Source organism: Chiloscyllium plagiosum, chromosome 39, assembly GCF_004010195.1.
Source record: "Chiloscyllium plagiosum isolate BGI_BamShark_2017 chromosome 39, ASM401019v2, whole genome shotgun sequence".
NCBI classification, from domain to species: domain Eukaryota; kingdom Metazoa; phylum Chordata; class Chondrichthyes; order Orectolobiformes; family Hemiscylliidae; genus Chiloscyllium; species Chiloscyllium plagiosum.
In genome coordinates, this window is record NC_057748.1 from 7,681,037 (window position 1) to 7,696,254 (window position 15,218).

Genomic DNA, 15,218 nt, shown 5'->3' on the forward strand with positions numbered 1-15,218 from the left:
CCTGAACTTGGAAAGATGTCAGAAACGTGACACTCTGCAACACAATGGGAGGCTATTCATCCCATCACATCTAGACTAGTTCTTCCAAAGAGCAGTCCATTCACTCACCCCTGTTCTTTCCCACTATCCTCGAAATTGATGTTACTTCAAGTTTTATGCAATTCCTTTAGAGAACTGGAACTGGATTCTCTATCAGGTAGAGCTATCCATATCCTAATTAGTTTTTTGAGGTCTATTTTAGTTCGCTCTTTCATGGAGTGAGGGCCTCGTATTTGTTGCCCGTCTTCAACTGTCTACAGGAATAGGGTAGTTCGGGGTTTGGGCTTGCCATTTCAGAGGGCAGTTAAGAGTAGATCTGGTGTCACATGTAGTCCAGACCAGGTAAAGACAGCAGATTTCCTTCCCTCAAGGGAAGCGAACCAGATGGGATTGTACAACAAACAAAAGAGTGATAGTTTCATCATCACCGTTAGTCAGACTAGCTTTCAATTCTGAATTTATTTGAATCTATGTCTTCAGAACATTATGAGCCAAGAGCAACATTCCCTGTTTAGGGTATTCCCGATAATATCCTTTCTCTCTGCAGAGATTGCTGAGGTACGCGTGTGGATCTGGTTCTGCAGCATTAGCTTGACGAGTGCTTTTTCATTCATTCACAGGAAACATTTATTGCCCAACTCTAATTGCCAAGAGGGCAAAGAAGAGTTAACCACATAGCTGTGGGTCTGGAGTCACATGTAGGCCAAATCAGGTAAGGACGGCAGTTTCCTTCCCTAAAGGTCATTAGTGAACCAGATGGGATTTTCTGACAATCAATCCATGGTCATTGTTAGACTCTTAATTCCACATTGTCCCTTTTTATTTTCTTGAATTCAAATTCCGCAATGTGCCCTCGCAGGATTTGAACCCAGGTCTGAAGAACATTACCTGGGGTCTCTGGATTAACAGTCCAATGGTAATACCACTAGGGCATTGCGCCCCACCCCCCAATGTCAAACCTGCCATTGGCTGTGTGTCTTAGAGTGAACGTAAGTCCCAGTGACATTACTCCTACCCTATCCTCTCCCCATTGTTCCTCAGCTCGTGTTGTCTGAATTTTTCACCAATTCTCTTAAACCAGTGCTGGCTGGTTAACAATCTTTCATCCAGAAAGGGAGATAGTTTCCCTTTATTTGTTGTGAGCACTGCCTTCTTGATTTCAAACTCCTTCCTCCAAACTCCTCTGTCCACTTCTTTGTTGTAAGTAGAAAGTTTGGCTGTTCCTTCAGCTTTGCTGGTTCAGAATCTTTCCCTAGCAGCACTGTGGGTGTCTCTACACATTGATAGACTGCAGCGGGTTCAGGAAGGCAGCTCACTCCCTGCTTCTCAAGAGGTAGTTAGGGATGGACAATAATAGTTATGATGCCCAATCCCATGAATGAATAAGGAAAAAGAATTTATTGCTCACAGATTGCCCTACATGTTTATCAGCAGAGCTGCCCCAAATGAAGATGTCACATTCCCTCCAATCATGAATGGGTTATTGCTTCATGGGTGTATGTTGGGGTAATGATGCTCAAGCAACAATGGAAAGACTGAAACTACTGGTCAGGGAACACAGGTCCCACTACAGCAGTTAATGGGGTTTAATCAATTTGATCCATATTCATTAGCATTTAGTGGAAAGACAGGGGGATGCTGTTGATATCATAGAAATCTGTAAAATTCTAACAGGACTAAATCTGGGAGTCCAAAATCATGGGTCACAGTCTTAGGATATGGGGTAGGCCATTGAGGATTGAGAACAAATTTCTTCATCCAGTGGTAAGTCTGTAGAATTCTCTGCCACAGAAATCTGTTGAGGTCAAAACTTTGAGTGTTTCAAGAAGGAGCTGGATATAGTTCTTAAGGCTAACAGTATCAAAGGAAATGGGGAGTAGGAGGGAACAGGGGTGTGTTCACACCAAGAGTGTTCACACTGAGAGAGCTGGATGTGTGTCAAGGACTCTCCACTTATAATGAAAAGGTGACTTGGTGATAGGATACCAGCCTCATGGAGTTATTTCAATGACGATGACCATGAATCCATTGTTGATTATCAGGAAAACCCATCTGGTTCACCACTGTCCTTTAGGGAAGGAATTCTGCCATCCTTACCTGGTCTGGCCTACACGTGACTCCAGACCCACAGCAATGTGGTTGACTCTCAGCTGCCCTCTGGGCAATTAGGGATGGACAATATTGAATGGCTTACTCCTGCTCCTACTTTCTACGTTGCATACAATGCCAACAATAACAATATGATACAATGTGTAGGATCAATCGGGCTCGACAGTAATTTGTTTGACCCACTTTTATTCCTCCTCAAACCCTGGCCAGCCAAGCACTGCAGGATTAAAAAAAAATATTGATAGGAAGTAGGTGTCGCTGGCTGGGCCAGCATTTGTTGCCCATTCCTAATATCTCTTGAGAAGGTGGTGGTGAGCTGCCTTTTTAACCCTTGCAGTACATACGTTACAGGGACACGCACAGAGAGGAATTCCTGGATTTGACCGAGTGACAGTGAAAGAACGGTGATATAGTTCCAAGTCAGGATGGCGTGAGTGTGGCTTGGAGAGGAACTTTCATATTCTGGCGTTTCCATGTTCCCCATGAGGGAATCATAAACTGAAATAGCCACATTTATCAAATACCTCCATGTGTATGAAGGAATTACTACCATCACATTTTGTATTTTTAAGATGAGAGGAGAAAAATTTAAAAGGGAACTGAGGGGCAACTTTTTCACACAAAGGGTAGTTATGGAGTCATAGTCACAGAGTCATACAGCATGGAATTAGACCCTTCAGTCCAACCAATCCACTCCAACCATGTTCCCAAACCAGATTAGCCCCATTTACCTGCATTTGGCCCATATCCTTCCAAACCTTTCCTATTCATGTACCTGTCCAAATGTCTTTTAAATGTTGTCACTGTATCTGCATTCACCACTTCCTCTGACAGTTCGTTCCACACATTTACCACTCTCTGTGTAAAAATGTTGCCCCTCACATCTTTTTAAATCTTTCTCCTCTCATCTTAAACATACATCATCTAGTTTTGAACTCCCCAACCCCCTGGCGAAAAGACCTTGCTATTCATGCCCCTCATGATTTTACAAACCCCTATAAGGTCACTCCTCACCTCCTACGCTCTAGTGAGTAACTTCCAAGCCTCTCCGACCTATCTTTATAACTTGCACCTTCCATTCTTGGCAATGTCCTGGTAAATCTTTTCTGAACCCTCCCCAATGTAATAATATCCTTCCTGTAGCAGGGTGACCAGAACTGTACACAGCACTCCAAAAAGGACCTCACCAATGTCCGAAACAAACTCAACATGACATCCCAACTCCTATACTTAAGTTCATATGTGGAATGAGTTGCCAGGGGAAGTGGTTGATGCAGGTACAGTTACGACATTTAAGAGACTTTTAGACAGGGACATGGATAGGAAAGATTTAGGGGGATATGGACCAAACCCGGGCTAGTTTAGTTTGGGAAACCTTGTAGGCATGGATGAGTTGGGCCAAAGGATCTGTTTCCATGCTGTATGATTCTATGGTCCACATTTGTAAGACCCTTTTATTGGCTTGTTGAAAGTAGGTTCTGAAGCCTGGTTTATCTTAACCAGTTTAGTGATGGGAATCATTGACAAATGTTAACCACGAGAAAAGAATAGCATATTGTTTGAAAGGACAGCACCTAGTTTCTCAGTACTCTTGAGATCAAGTCAAACAGTAAACCTGTGTAAATGATGATCTTAGAAGTGCTTCATTTTAAAAAACATTTGATTAAAAGCTCAAGCGTGTTAATTGTATGTCCTTTCATGTGCGTTAATGTGCTTCTGCTTGTTTGTTCCTGTATGTGTGGTTGTTTCTTTGTGCGTGTTTGTGAGGGGGAGGTGCCATTACTGACTGAAGTGGAATAGAGTTGGCTGGATGTCTATTACTGTTTATTATCTAATTGCTGCATGCATAGGTGTGTGCATGTCTGTGTGCACGTGAGTGAAATTGTGTGTGTAAGTGTGTACGTGCGCAAGGGTGGCACGCTGGTTTAGTGGTCAGCACTACTGCCTCATAGCGTCGAGACCTTGGTTCGATTCCATCCCTTGGGCAACTGTCTGTGTGCAGTTTGCGCGTTCTCCCCATGTCCATGTGGGTTTCTTCCAGGTGCTCCAGTTTCCTCCCACAGTCCAAAGATGTGCAGGTTAGATGGATTGAACATGTTGGATTGCCCATACCTGCAGGGTAGATGTATTAGCCATGGGATGTGCAAGGTTGCAGGAATAGGATAGGGGATGCTCTTTAGAGGGTTGCTGTGAGCTTAATGGGCTCTTCCCATGCTGTAGGGATTCTAAACGTGCATGTAGGAATTGGCATGTCCCTGTTTGCATTTGTATTCAAGCATGATTTTATATGTGTGCTATTGTGTGCATGTCCTTTCATGTGCATTAATGTGCTTCTGCATATTTATTCCTGTATGTGTTTGTTTCTGTGTGCATGTTTGTGTTTTTGCATTTTTATCTGTGTGTGTTTATCCAAGTGCTTGGTAGTGTCCAATTGAGTGTTCACATACGTGTGTGTGTATTTTTTTTGTGTTTGTGTATGCATATACCTGTGTGTATATCTGTGTGTGTGTGTGTGTAATAAATCTCCCAAGTGCAAAATTCTGCTGGCAATCACCATCAACATTTGCCTTCAGCAAACAAAGAGATGAGGGGAAGTACGGAGGCGAAGAAGGGAGTGTAAAATTGGGAGAGGGGCACAAAATATGGAGCAAGTGAGATAGGCTGAGAGAGAGAGAGAGACAGAGTTAAGCAATTGAGGTTGATGATGGAGGGGTGACAGTCGGAAACGAGGGAGGAAAAATTGAAAACCAACATCTCATAAAAATGAGTGAAAATGGTCACGAGTGGGAAGGTTAAGTGATGGTGTTCTGCTCATGCATTCAGAAGCAAATCCACACTGCATCCCTGGTTTCAGAATCACTCCCTTAGCACTGAGACAGTTAATAATTGAAATTCTGGAAGCAGACTCTATGTCAGGGGTCCGAGATTTATCAAAGGGGCTCACGTGCTGAATTGCGTCAGCAGCTCCCCCTTGAGAGCTTCAAATGTTCTATAAACAGAACAGAAAGAGCCGATGCTGCCCCAAGGCATCTCGGTCTGAGGGTTTTATATAGACATGAAGGAACCAAAAATAGCAACGTGCCTTCAGACGACAGGTTCTGAAGGTGCAGACAGACTGAGAGACAAAGATAGACAGATAGACAGACGGACAGAGAAAGAGGTGCAGCCAAAGTCGCAAAAAGATAAAAAGAATGCAGCCAAAACCTGAATGAAACCCACCATCATGAATAAAAAGCTAAAGGCTCATTCTTAAAAAAAAAACCTGACACAGAGAGGCAGTTCTGAATGAAAGAATTAGCCATTCAAGTGCATCAAATTTCATTCATCCCTTTATGGATTTTCTCAATCTTGCTCTCTCGCTGCCTTCTCTCTCTCTTCTTGTCTCTTCTATGTTCAGTTTCTCACTGCTTTTCTCTCCATTTATTTGCTCCATTGTTTCTTCTCTGTGTGTATTTTTTTCTTTTTTGTTTCTCTGCTTTCTCTTTTTTTTGGTTCTATTTTAATCTCTTTCCTCTATCCTTTATTTTCACCATTTCCCATCTCTCAGTCCCTCAATATCTCTGTCCTTCTCTCTCTATCTTTTTTCTCTCTCTACCCTTTTTCTCTCTTTCATTCCCCAATTTTTCAAGTTCCCCTGCGTCTTTTCTCCTTTTCAATTTTCTTCAGTTCTCCGCATGCACTGACCATCACTTTCATTCCATTCTCTCTCCACCTTCCTCGCCCCTCCCTTCACTTTCTCTGTTTCACTGATTCCTTTCTCCTTGACAAACACGTTCAGACTGAATGGGGGAAAATGTCAGCAGAGCTAATCTAAAAATAGACTCAGCCATTAATTCATGGACAGATGAGGGAGTGAAGTGGCATTGCGTCAGAGAGTAACAGGGCAGTGTGAAATCAGGGCACGTCTTTTCAATCCAATCATGCCTCGCACAAAGAAACTGGAGAGGGATCTGAACATATTTCTGTTTAACAAGCTTCACCTTCATTCCCTTCACCTTGTTAATATCCCTCATTTATTGCTGGGGTGGGACTGAGTCTCACGAGGGTTATTTTCCCCGGAAGGCTGAGAAGTTTACAAAATCATGAGGGGTATGGATAGGGTAAATAGCCAAGGGTGGGGGAGTCCAAAACTAGAGGGCATTGGTTTAAGGTGAGAGGGGAAAGACTTGAAAGGGACCTAAGGGGCAACTTTTCATGCAGAGGGTGGTGTGTGTATGGAATGAGCTGCCAGAGGAAGTGGTAGAGGCTGGTACAATTACAACATTTAAAAGACATCTGGATGGGTATGTGAATAGTTAGGGTTTGAAAGGGTATGGGCCAAATGCTAGCAAGTGAATCTCTGGTCAGTAAGGCCGAGTTGGACCGAAGGGGCTGTTCCATGCTGTACATCTCTATGACTCTACAACTGTGATCAATTTTGGTCCCCTTATCAAAAGAAGGAAGTACTGACATTGGACGCAATGCAGAGAATACTCGCTAGGTCAATCCTGGGAGTGGAGGTATTTTTGAATGAGGAGATTTTGAGTAGATTAGGCCTGTACTCATTGGAGTTTAGAAAATGAGAGGCGACCTTTTAGAAACATTTTAGGACTTTTAGGGACAAAAACATAAATTACTCAGCAGATCTGGCAGCATCTGTGTAGAGAAAGCAGAGGTAAAGTTTCAGCTCCAGTGACTCTTATTCAGAACGCTTGGTTTTTAAGATTCTGGGGGGGGGGCATGACAGGACAGACTCAGAGAGATTGCTTCCCCTTGTGGGAGAGTCTAGAACCAGAGGGCATAACCTTAGAACAAGGGGCTGCTCAGTTAGGAGAGAGATAGGGAGATAATTTCCTCTCTCAAAGAGTCATGAATCTGTGGATATTTTTAATACAGAGGACTGTTGAGGTTATGTCAGCGTGGGCTGGGTGGTTAAGCATATTCAGATAGACAGGTTTTTAATCAGTGAGGGAATCATGGGTTATGGGGAAAAGGTTTGAAAATGGAGTTGAAGATGATCAAATCAGCCATTGAATGGTGGAACAGACTCAATGGGCTGAATGGTCTCCTTTTGATACTCCATCTTACAGTCAGTAAAATCTGTTCAAGAGAAAAGGTTTTCATTACAAATGGCACCTTTACGATTGCCAGCTCTGACTAGAAAGTTTCGCCTCCAAGTTTCTGGGGAATGATCGTTCCACTGCAGCATTGTGAGAGTGCTACACTGTTGGGAGTGCTATCTTTCTGACGAAACGTTAAACATTGTCCTTATCTGCCTGTTCAGGTGGATGTAAAAGGTTCAGTGACATCCCTTAGTGTCCTGGCCTGTATTTATTTCTCCATCAAATCTCAGGAACCTTAATTTTTAAAATTCATTCACGGGATGTGGTCACCATTGGCCCGGCCAGCATTTATTGCCCATCCCTAAATGCCCAAGGAGCCATTTAGAGCAAATCATATCACTGTGAGTCTGGAGTCACGTGTAGGCCAGATCAGGTAAGGATGGCAGTTTCCTTGCCTGAAGGACATTAGTGAACCTGATGGGTTTCCCCCGACAATCGACAATAGTGTCATGTTCATCTTTAGACTCTATTTTTATTGAATTCAAATTGCATCAGCTGCTGGGCAGGATTTGATTACAGGCCCCCAGAATGTTTCCTAGATCTCCGGATTAATAGTCTAGAATTGACTAGGCCATCACCTCCCCAGTTTGATGAGTATTTTCTGTTTTGACTGTGATAAAAAGAGCAGGCGCAATTGTGATAGTATAGTTTTCATCACGACCTCAGCTCATTTGCGACTGAAACATTTATTCATGCCTCTATTATCTGTCACCTTAAGTGTTCCAGCGCACTCCTGACCGCTTTCCCACTTTTGAACTTTTGTAACTCGAGCTCCTTGAAAACTCTGTTGCCTTAACTCACCGCAAACCCTGTTCACCGATCCCATCTGTGCTTGCTAGTCTGCACAGATTCCCATTGAAACTTCAGAGTCACAGGATCGCAGGAGCATTATTGTGCAGAAGGAGGCCATTCAGTCCATCCTGCCCATGCTGGCTTGACAAATGCACACCTAGTGCCAGCCTCCTGCCTTTTCCCCAGACCCTTGCACACTATCTGCATACAAATAATCTACACTGCCCTCTTAACCACCTCCACCTATTGCACCTGCTCTTCTTCTGCTGTGATTCCCGTTCCAAATCTCGATTACTGGATTTGACACTGATGTAGCTCCTGGACTGACAACATTTCCAAAGTAATTCATTTGTTTGTGAAGTGCTTTGAAACGCCCAGAGATCATGAGCCTGCTACAACAGAGCATTGTCAGTAAGGGGCCTGTTCCCTTTGCTGCAACAAAATGACCCAAACTCATTGTTCAGTGACCCTTGAATTGTTTTGAATCTCCTATTGAAAACCTTGCAACATTCTCTGGCTCTGTTCCTAGGATCGAACATAGCAACCAGCAGTTGTCTGAACGTGACACATTCACACTTTCAGGTTTACGTTGCACGAATGGGCACACACAAAAAAAAATGCATTTTATCACAGAGATTGGCAAAAGAAAATCTGGACGGAAGTGAAATGTGTTCACTCAGACAGTTGTGGGGATTTAGGACTCTGACTGAAAAGAGGCAGTGGAGGTAGAATCTGTAAATAATTTTAGAAAGGACTGGGATATTAACTTGAGGATGAGATACTGACGAAGCAAAGGGCATAGTGGTGAGACACAAACCCTCTTTCAAAGAGGCAGCACAGAAATGAGGGAGCGAATGGTCTCCTCTTATGATGTAAATTTCTATGATTTCAGGAAAAATAGTCGTCTTTCTTTAGTTTTTTATTTATCGCTGCCTAACACTCTGTCTCTTCAGCCTATCCTTTGTGGCCAATGGCCCAGAGCAAAGCTGGCTACTGGTTGGGAGCTGGTGGAGCCCAGTCAGAGCACATGGCAGACCTTATAGACAGACTGTAATGTCTATATTTTTAACTTTATTTCTTATTTTCCTAAATTATACTATGAATATCTGTCATGTGGTGTAACTTTTGTTTTCCATAATTTCTCTATCTTTTTGTACCTCCGATGGCATTGTGTGTGGGCGACATTGTACACTTTTCATTTTACCCCTGTTCCTTTGTAAGTTGAGTGCACATGACAATAAACCTAATTCTAATTCACTTGTCATCTCTCTTCCTCTCTCCTAATCATGCTTTTTGGCTCTCTTTTCACTGTTCTTTTCATGTCACCAACCACATTTCTTAGTGACATTCTTTCTCCGCCTGTCCTATTTTGTTTTCTCTTCCCCTCTCTCATGTTGTCTTGCATCTTCTCTCCATTATGTTCTGTGCAATAATTCCCGGTGTAGGAAGTCCCAGGCTTTCTGCAAGTTAGTTCTGGGCTGGGTGGAGCGAATACCTGAGTGGGTTACTCTTCGGAGGGTCGGTGTGGACTTGTTGGGTCAAAGGGCCTGTTTCTACACTGTAGGGAATCTAATCAAGCCTTTCCTATTCAAAAGTGGGCGGCACAGTGGTTAGCACTGCTGCCTCACAGTGCCAGAGACCAGGTTCAATTCCTGCCTCAGGCAACTGTCTGTGTGGAGTTTGCACATTCTCCCCGTGTCTGTGTGGGGGGTGCTCCAGTTTCCTCCCACAGTCCAAAAATGTGCAGGTTAGATGAATTGGCCATGCTAAATTGACCGTAGTATTAGGTGAAGGGGTAAATGTAGGGGAATGGGTCTAGGTGGGTTGCTCTTTGGAGGGTCAGTGTGGGCTTGTTGGGTAGAAGGGCTTATTTCCACACTGTAAGTAATCTTAAAAAAAATTATATTTCTCCTTCCTCACCATCTTCATCAGAGGAGCATTTTTTATTGTTTGCAAATCTAGTTCTCATGCCTATCAATCATAGAATCCCTACAGTTTGGATGCCAGCCATTTGGTCCATGCCAACCCTCTGAACAGCATCCCACCCAGTCCCATAACCCTATCCCAATATCCCTGCATTTCCCATGGCTACTCCACCCAGCCTGCACACTATGGGGCAATTTGCTATGACCAATCCACCTAACTTGCACATCTTTGGGCTGTGGGAGGAAACTGGAGCACCCAAAAGGAACCAGCTGGGAGAGTGTGCAAACTCACACAGATAGTCACCCAAGGGTGGAATTGAACACAGGTCCCTGGCACTATAAGGCAGTAGTGATAACCACTGAGCCACTGTGGGACTCTAGAGGTATTGCTGACTGACTAATACTTCACCTTACTGTGCAAAAGCATTATCTAATGCCCAAGAGTTGCCATTTCGAACAGGGAAAGGGAGGAATTTTATCACTGAGAGGTTTGTGAATTTTCTCATAGATATTAACAGGGGGAAAGTGATGCTGGAGATCAGAGTCAAGAGTGTGTTGCTGGAAAAGCATAGCAGGTCAGGCAGCATCCAAGGAGCAGGAGAGTCGATGTTTCTGACATAAGCTCTTCATAAGATTCCTGATGATGCCAGTGCTTTAGCTGTTGCAGAACAGCTTGATAGGGGTGCAGGAAGTTTTGAAACACAAGTCTACAATACTATTACTGAAATTTGTCAGGATCCATAGCAATTGCAGTATCCAAAGTCTCCAAACATTTATTCATACCACACAGAGTGAATCGAATTTGTGAAGACTGGCATCTAAGATCTCTGGAAAAAAGCTGACATGGATCATCTGCTTAGTTGTAGATTGTTGTAAATGCTTCAGCCTTATCTTTTGCTCGGATGTGCTAGGCTCCCCCATAATTGAGAATGGAAATGTTTATGGTACCTCCTTCTCTAATGAGCTGTTTAAATGTTCGTTTCTCAAGTGGATGTGGCAGGACTGCAGAGCTTAGATCTGATTGATTGATTGGTTTTGAAATCCCTTGGTTCTGTCTATCACTAGCTGCTGACGTTTGGAACATACGCAGCCCTCTGTTGTAGCTTCACCAGGTTGGCACATATTTTTATGTATGAATTGTGCTGCTGTTGGCATACACTCCTGCTCCCTCCATTGAATCAGGGTTGATTCCCTGGGTTGATGGTAATGGTAGAATTGGGGAACTTGCTGGGTTAGATTGTGTTGGAATGTGATTCTGCTGTTACTGATGGTCCACAGCTCCAGTCTTGAGTTACTGCATCTGTTCTAGCCCATTTAGCACGGTGATAGTGCCGCATAACATGAGAGAGGCATTCCTCACTTTTCCTCATTTCATATGTTCTTCAACAATAGGGCATGGGTGTGTGTTGGTAATGTTATTGAAGTTGTACTTCAGGTACCATGACTACTACGCCAATAACGATAGTTCAAGTCCTATCCATTTAAAAGTTTGAAAGGCAAATGAAATGTTAACTTTTATTGCAAGGAGGTCATAGAATCATACAGCACAGAAACACACCATTTGGTCCAACTCATCTGTGCCAACCAGACATCCCAACCTGACCTAATTCCATTTGCCATAATTTGGCCCATATCCCTTTCCTATTCATCTATCATTCCAGATGCCCTTTAAGTGTTGCAATTGTACCAGCTTCCACCACTTCCTCTGGCAGCTCGTTCCATACACACATCACCCTCTACATGAAAAAGTTACCCCTCAGGTCCTTTTTAAATCTATCCCCTCTCACCCTAAACCGCTGCCCTCTAGTTTTGGATTCCCCTACTGTTGGAAAAAAGACCTTGTCTATTCACTCTATCCATGTCCTTCATGATTTTATTAACCTCTCTAAGGTCATCCCTCAGCCTCCGATGCTCCAGTGAAAAAGCCTCAGCCTATTCAGTCTCTCCCTTTGGCTCAAACTGTCCAACACTGACAACATCTTTGTAAAGATTAGAGTGGTGCTGGAAAAGCACAGCAGGTCACGCAGCATCCGAAGAGCAGGAAAATCAAAGTTTTGGGCAAAAGCCCTTCATCAGGAACTTTTGCCCGAAACGTCAATTTTTCTGCTCCTCGGATGCTTCCTGACCTACTGTGCTTTTGCAGCACCACTCTAATCTTGACTCTAATCTCCAGCACCTGTAGTACTCACTTTCACCTAACATCTTTGTAAAGCTTTTCTGAACCCTTTCAAGTTTCACAACATCCTTCCGATAGGAGAGAGATGAAAATGGAACACAGTATTCCAAAAGTGGCCTCACCAATGATCTGTACAGCCGCAACGTGACCTCCCAACTCCTATATACAGTGCTCTGACCAATAAAGGAAAGCATACCAAAAACCTTTTGCACTGTCCTGTCTACCTGCGGCTCCACTTTCAAGGACCTGCACCCCCAAGTTTCCTTGTCCGGTTATACTCGCCAGGGTCCTCTCATTAACTGTGTAGATCCTGCCCTGGTTTGCCTACAAAATGCAACATCTCACATCTATCTAAATTAAAGTCCAATCACCAGTCCTCATGAGGTATAAAATGAGGAAATTCTTGTTATAATTGTACAGGCCATTGTTGAGAAAACAGCTATCATCCTTAGTACAGTTTTGGTTTCCTTATTTTAGGAGAGATGCATTTTTGTTGGAGACATATCAGAGAAGGCTAAGTCCTGGGATAAAGAGTTGAAAGGTGAAACAAGTTGGGCTATACTCTTGGAATTTAGATGAGTGGGAGATGACCTTATTGAAACAAATAAGATTCTGAGGGAACTTGACAGGGTAGATACGGCGAGAGTGTTTCTCTTGTAAAGTAGTCTGGAACCAGGGGATGCGGTTAAAAGTATGTGATCCCCATTTAAGACGGGGACAATGATGACGAATTTCTTCTCAGACAGGTCATTAGAATTTAGGATTTGGAGGTGCCAGTTTTGGACTGGGGCATACAAAGTTAAAAATCACACAACACCAGGATATCGTCCAACAGGTTTATTTGTAAGCACTAGCTTTCAGGTTGTCAACCAGCTGATGAAGGAGCAGCGCTCCGAAGGCTAGTGCTTCCAAACAAACCTGTTGGACTATAACCTGGTGTTGTGTGATTTTTAAAATTAGAATTTAGAATTATCTACCCAAGAGGGCAGTGGCAGCTGGAGCATTACATACATTCCAAGCCAAGTCTGATGGATTTTGGATCTAAAAGGGTGTCAGGAGGTTATGATTTGCGCAGGCAGGAAAGTGAAGCTGATGAACTTATTGAATGGCTGAACAGGTTCAAGGGGCCGAATGGCCTTCTGTTTCGTATATATTCTGATAAAACAAACACTGGAAATAAAAAAAAACGGTAAAAGAAGGTAAAATGTGACCCTGAAGCAGTCAGATTATCATTTAAAACTTCCACAGTTCACTCATGTCCTTTAAGCAAAACCAGTTATTGTACTTACCTGGCACGACCTCTATGGGACACTTACCAAGCAGGTCTGTTACATCAAATCACTAGTTTCTGTGAATCGAAAAGAAAACACAGAAGACTTTTGCTGTCAATAATGGTTACATCCTTCGAGTGAATGAAAGGAAACTACTCCATCTGTCTGTAGGTGCAGCTCAAGCTGCAGAGAGGAATCCTACCTCTTGTTTCAGACACTCGAGTATCTTAACTGTTCTGCAATTCTCTCTATAAATAGCATTCAAATATTCTGGGTCACAGGACTGCAGGAGAGGGAAATAAACCATTTAACTGTTGGTGGTGACTCAATGCCCCAATTCAGAGACAGTCCATGCCCTTCAAACCTCAGAGCACTTGAGTGTCAGAGTTATCAGAATGTCACATCGGCTTCACTCTGCAAACCTGGACAGAGCAGACACATTGGCAGCCTTGCTGTACTGTTCTATTGAGACAACATACAGCAGGCACTGGAGAAGTACCACCAGTGAAGTCTTTGTGAGAAACGACAAAGATAAAGAAAACAACATTCTAACTGCAGCATCCTCACCCGAGCCAACTTTCCCAGCATTGAAACAATAATCACTTAAAACCGAGTGGACTGTGGTGCTTGAGTGCCAACTGAGGGTACCATAGTGGCCCAGTGTTTAGCACTGCTGCCTCACAGCATCAGGGCTCTGAGTTCGATTCCACCCTCGGGGTGACTGTCTGCATTGAGTTTGCACATTTTCTCTGTGTCTGTGTGGGTTTCCTCCAGGTGCTCTGGTTTCCTCCCACAGTCCAAATATGTGCAGGTTCGCATGGATTGGCCATGCTAAATTGTTCATTGTGTCCAGAGATATGCAGGCTGGGTGGATTAGCCATGGAAAAGGCAGGGATTGGGTAATGAGGTGGTTCTGGATGGGGTGCTCTTCTGGAGGTTGGTGTGGAATTGATGGACTGAATGACCTGTTTCCACACCGAAGGGATTCTGTGAATCTAACTGCCTGTCTCAAAATTCAATCACAGTAGGAGACTTTCAGGAGGGCAGTTGTTATGGACCAGACCAAACCTCCTCAAAACATACAGTGGAGGAAGGAAAGAATTTGTAGCTGTAACAACTGCTCCTTTTTTGAGGTATTTTAGGTGTGGAAGGTGATTTCCTCCAATTCCAGGAGCAGCAATTACTGTTTTATATGTTGTTACATTGTTTTGGAACTTTGGAGAAAAAAATACTCAAAACAACAGCACGTTTAAAAGGGAGAAAAAAATCAGACAAAGACATCGAGCATGGTCTGTAAGGGAGAGAGAAAGAAACCCACATTGCTAACTGTCACAGCAGTGAATCTGCACAATTACTGCCTTTGCTGTTTGAATTCATGTATCACTGGACATCGGAGTCTGTCTAGGAAAATTTAACAAACAGCGAAATTTACAACTGATCTTGGAGGAACCTGTTTGGGAGAGGTCACAGCACAGAAACAGATAAGTGAATAGTTTTAAGTATAACTTAAGTATAGCCTTGCTGTAAATAATAGTTTTAAGTATAACTTAAGTATAGCCTTGCTGTAAATCTACAAAAGTGAGTAGAGTGGGTTTTTTCTTGATTATATGTTTTTATTGGGATCTGTCGCTTGATTAAATTTTAAAACTATAAGCCATAAGTATTAAGTCAGCCTGGAGCAGTGTTTTATAGGGCAATAAGATGGTGCTATTTTCTGGGTCTGTAGATTGGAAAGAGCAAAATGGCCTTTAGTAGAGTGATATGCTCTTCTTGTTGCATGTGGGAGTTTCGAGAGAGTTTAAGG

At 43.2% G+C, this 15,218-nt stretch overlaps 1 protein-coding gene across 2 annotated transcripts in view; it reads right to left on the reverse strand.

Moving 5' to 3' along the window:
* Positions 1 to 13,564, reverse strand: part of LOC122541970 (DNA ligase 1-like) — a 60,927-nt gene extending 47,363 nt beyond the window's left edge. For both annotated transcript variants that reach the window (XM_043679265.1, XM_043679264.1), the window contains exon 1: positions 13,460 to 13,564. The gene's annotated coding sequence lies outside the window, so the exon portion shown is untranslated. The remainder of the gene's footprint in view (positions 1 to 13,459) is intronic.
* Between the last annotated feature and the right edge of the window lie 1,654 nt (positions 13,565 to 15,218).